The sequence below is a fragment of the Pinus tabuliformis genome, chromosome 9, assembly GCF_031772625.1.
Source record: "Pinus tabuliformis cultivar Carrire ecotype Pingquan chromosome 9, CPIR1, whole genome shotgun sequence".
Lineage (NCBI taxonomy): Eukaryota > Viridiplantae > Streptophyta > Pinopsida > Pinales > Pinaceae > Pinus > Pinus tabuliformis.
The window spans coordinates 1,581,877,410-1,581,882,790 of record NC_142307.1 but is presented as its reverse complement, the minus strand read 5'-3'; positions in this window follow the sequence as shown (position 1 = coordinate 1,581,882,790).

The window sequence follows — 5,381 nt, the reverse complement described above, 5'->3', positions numbered from 1 at the left end:
ATATTCCAAGCTAAATGTTGGGCAAAGCATCCTAGTGGGTGTTCATTTTGGTTTATTATGGTTAAGGAAATTAGCAAAGACAATGGCAAAGGCTTCAAAAAGGAAAAATGACATTTTTGGCACATTTATTTATAAAAATAATGGAAATTAGGAGAAAAGGAAGGTGAAAGGTCATAGGTTGTATGTGAGGAGGAAAGTGAAGGAAAAATAATGGAAAATGAAGAAAATAGAGGTATCATCAAACAAAAGGCTTCTAAGGATCAGTGGGAAAGATTTTTCTCAAGCTTGGTCAGTGAAACTTTTGTCAATTCAATTTTGGAGCTCTCTCATTATTCTTTCTCTCTCCCACTCTTTGACACTTAGAGTTTTCTTGGAGCACTTTGGAATTGGATCAAGAAAGGTAAGAGGAAGGAAGGAGAAAGAAATGGAGAGCAGGATCAAGCAACTACAACAAGATTCTTCGCAGGTATCGATTTGCATGTGTGATTTCCATGCATGGTATTGCATGTGGTTCTTTGTTGTCATGGCATGGGTTTTGTCGGGTGTGATAGTGTTTTCAGCCTAGCCTTGCCATTTCTAGATAGTCATGGTGTGATGGGGTTCTCATGTTCTAGTTGAGCTGGATTTCCAAATGGATTCGAGGTTGAGTGAGTTGGATCTCTAAATAAAAGAACACATGGCCTAGTAACCCTTGAACCAAACTGTGGGTTGCAGTAAAGCCAAATTTTGTGTTTCCTCGGTGGGCCTAGGAATCCTCGACCGATGAATGGTGGGATATACGGTAAAGCCTAAAGGTGGGTGCTCTCCATCAGACCTAGTAGTCCTGGGATGGGATATATGGTAAAGCCTGGAGAGTGGAGTCTCGGTTAGGGCCTAGTGATCTGGTGTGGATTGCGGTAAAGCCTAGAGACTGGTGTCTTGGTTATGGCCTAGTGATCCAGTGTGGATTGCAATAAAGCCTAGAGACTAGAAGATAGGAAAATTCCTCATGGTGTAGGTGGAGAAATTTGGTGGCATCCATGCTTGTTTTGGCCTAGTGATATGGTGGAGATCATGGTAAAGCCTGATATTACATGTTTATTGTTTTGGTCTAGTGATCTGGTATGGATTGCAGTAAAGATTGGTTTGTATTGATGAGGGTGAGGTGGTTTAGCCTTGGGACACCTTGGTTGGTTCTTTTGGTATGAGTCCCACATTCATGCTTGGAATATGGCACAAGGGTGATTAGATGAAGAGAGATTTGTTTTAGTCAATCTACGGTTGGGTGGAACGTGGTAGTCCCATACCGAGTTGGCTTTTGCATTCATTAATAAGAGGTTCTTTCCTTGGTATCTTATGTGTAAATGTACTCGTTTATATGTGGATTCTATGGCTGATGTATCCTTGATATTTCTGTTGTTATTATGCTGGTTATAAGCATGTATTATGACAGTGATGATGTGTGGCTCTCCTCATGTTTTGATTTGTAAATGAATGAACAATGTATCTATGATCTAATAGATGATAATGCAGCTAATTATATAAGGGAACAATGATTCTTAGCGATTCTTTGATAAGTATGAGACGCTTATGCTTAGATTTGTCGTTTAAACCTATAGATTACATATTTGTGACATGTTTGGCGAAATGCCTGTCATGGCTAGTAGGGGTCGAGTCAAGTCTTGGCTCAAGTAATTTCATTTCTATTATTATTATGTTGTTGTCATTTAGTTCTGAAAGTGTCATGGAGTTCTGGGAAGTGACCTAGGCTCTGGGCCTGAAAAAGTGGCACAAATATCAGAGTCGCAAGCACAACATTGGGGAAAAAAGTCCTCAAAAGCTCGCTTGATCTTGTTGTCAAAGCATATGGAGCCTCCTAGATGCCCCTGTCCCATATCAAGGGAGCGTCCATGGGTTTAATGGTCTAAAATTTAGTGAGACTTAGGGACTAGTCATGGGGATGACTAAGAAGGCTTTTGTGAGTCCTATAGAAGGTATAGAAGGTAGGTGTTGTGGGTTTCCATCGATTCCACTTCCTTAAGGTCACCTATAAGGTTGAATCCCATTATAGTGGCCTTTCGTCGAATATTTACCTTGGTTGGCTAGTTATGATCTAGGTGGATATTGGTGGCCACCCTCCTATTCCACTTGGAGCCCCAACATTGTCTCTTTCAGTTTTTGAGTTTCCTTAATTGTAGCACAATTTACTATTTTTGGCAGTTTTTTGGGTCTTGAACTTTTGGAGTCGTTTTGAGGCCCTAAATGATGTTTTTGGGGGAAAACCACGCAAACAAGAGGCTTTGATTGATTTTTTCATTTGAAGTTGTAACCCTCATATATATCTTTCTAACGAGGTATTTTTCATGTCAAATGGAGATTGTATGCCAAAGTTACAACCTCGGGAAGTTGATGTACCAATTTACTCAAACAGGGCCCATAGTTTTGGTGCTTCATCTCCTAGGGTCAGGTTTTTTGGATGTTTAGGATTTACCATTGTTTCTAAATAATAAATAATCCTTCGAGACTCATTATAACACAGTTCAAAGGCATGTAGCCACCACATCTCTTCTCAGAGATAAGCTACTATCGCTCGAGCTAGTTTATTTCCATTTTGTTTGTAAGCATATTTCGGTATTTGATATTAATGAAATGAAGTGTTATTTCTGCTGCATCTCTGTGTTTATGGTTATATATGTGATTTGTTGTGTTCCTATTTAAGTTTGGATTAGGTTACTTGGGTAGATGTGGGATGAGGGTGTTACAGAGTGGTATCAGAGCAGGTTGTACTCTCTTTGGGTCATATATGATACCACAATGTCATATCAAAGCAGGTTTCATTCTCTTTGGGTGGTGTCTAGTTTCCATTTTTCTTGGGTGATATCTGATATCATAGAGTGGTATTAGAGCATGGTTCAACCCTTGGATTGGATGGGTGGAATGTGTTTGTCATGCATGCATGTCAGTTGAATATGTGTTCTTTATGTTTGTGTACAATGTGCTTGTTATTTATGCATGGTAGTGGTCATTGTTATCATTGTGTCACCATGTAGGATTTGATGATGTTGTTATTGGGATGCGTTTGTCATGAATGCATGTCGGTTGTATATGCATTTGTTATGCATGTCAGTGTCTATATGTTGTTATGCAAGCATTTTCATGGTTATGGTTTTTCATATATAATAGATTAGATATACATTGTGAGGTCATTGTATGTAGTTATATCATCATGATGTAGTTCTTATGTTATGATTCTAATGTGTTGACTAAGATAGAGTAGGAGATGCAAACCATTAGAGTGAGGTTGCAACACTAGACTTTGGGGTAAGAGAAGATCGTCATACATGTATTGTATGTTTGGCATGTAGGTATGTTAGTTAATGGATTGTTATATGCATTAGGGTTATATACATGTTTGTCATTTTATTGTTGTTGTGGTTACATGCATGGTAGATGCTAGTGAATCAGTGTGGTCATATAGTCATGAATGATAGTAACTTGTTGTTATATGCATTGTTGTTGTTGTTTTATGTTAGTTAACTTGATGATTATGTTATATATTGTTGATAAGTATGTTATATGTTAACTTGTTGATTGTTACATGATAGTTAACTTGATGATTATGTTATATGTTGTTGATGAGTATGCTAAATGTTAACACGTTGTCATTATATGTTAGTTAACTTGATGATTAGGATTATTGCATTTAAGATATTAATGTTATATGTATCATGCTAAATTGGATTGGTCTATGTAAATGATCATGGTTATGACATTCAGGTATGAGTTAGCATATTGCGATATTATGTCATACTAATATGGACTAATGGTGCATATGTGATTGTTATGCATGAATGAAAATTGTTTATGAGTTTATGATATGAACATGTTAGCTAGTTACTCCTATGGATATCATGACCTTATTTATGGTTGATTTGATATGTTGTGAAGTTATATCATGTTAATCTAGCTTGATTGTGCAGACAATATAGCCTCCCTTGAGATACATTAAGGTATGAGTTTGCTTATGTTGTATATTTAGTGCTTGACTATTTGATTATGTCGTCTATTTGGTGTTTGAGTGTTTGGTGTCTATTATGTCGTCTAGTTGATTTATCTAACATAGTATATTTATAGTTTGTTTGAATGTTTCATTAATTGCATGATATGAGTATGTGTATATAAGATTGCATGAATAAATAATCTTGTTTTAAGATGGTTGTACTAACACGTGTTGAGACAACTGATATATACTTGAGTGTAAGTAGGTGACAGTTGTAGCATTATGTCTAGTGACTATGAGTTGACTATGGATTATGACATGATTATTAGTTTTGGTAAAGGTTGATTTCATATTAATATATATGTTGTCTTGATCTTTGGAATATGTGGTCGACATGTGTGAACAGTTGCATGAAACATGCTTGGTATTAGTATGACAAGGTAATAGTTGATTTCTTTATATAACTATCCATTGGGTGATGAGACAATACATAGTAGACTCAGTTGCAGCAAGGTAAAGGTAAGAGAAAGGAATTGGGTGAGAATTACGTTGGCTATGCTTGGAAACTACAATTCCAAACGAATGAGTGCTTTGCATACAAGAAGTCTTCGTAACCTTAAGTTGTCTGAAATTATGTGGATATGTGCTATATTCATGGACATGTATTTTACAGGTATAATAACTGGTGTCTAGTTATAGATAGATCTATCGAGGGAATTGGAGTCCCTTGAGAGATGGCATGGATGTGTTCAATTACAAGGTAGCATGCTTGGAACAACAAGATAAGGTAATAGGCGCATTGTTATGTTTATTTATGCATTGGTAGTTATGTGTTGATGGTAATATGATGTAGGGGATTGCATGGTAAAAGAGATTGCCATGAAATCTTAAAGAAGGCTCGGGTTGAGCTTTCACTTGGAGGCACTGGGAACCATGGGAATAGAGTCATGGTGTCTGTTGCTAGTTTTGTTCTTTCAGTATTTGTGATTTGGTTGTGCTTGATTTGTTATGTCTTATGCAAGGCCTTGCCACTTTGTTTGTGGTGTCATATTGTTATTGATTTTCATGGTTTTCTTCTTGTTTGTTTCTTATCTTGCCTTTTATGTTTTGAGTCTTGGGAATTGGTTTGGGAAAGAGGAAAGTTAGTGGAGCTTGGGGAGAGCTGAATGAAATCCAGCAGGAAATGTAAGACTCAAATGAAACTGGTGCATGTATAAGGGCAACTGAAGGCAAGAGTATGACATACGGTTGAGTTGGTTGGGTCCATTTGGATAAATGAATGATGGCAGAACATTCATAAGAAAGGTAATAGGAAAGGTAAAGTAAATGGACTTGAGGTGTCAGATGCCTTGGTTATGTTGGGAATCATTGTTCTCAATGTTGTGCATGCTGTGAACAAATA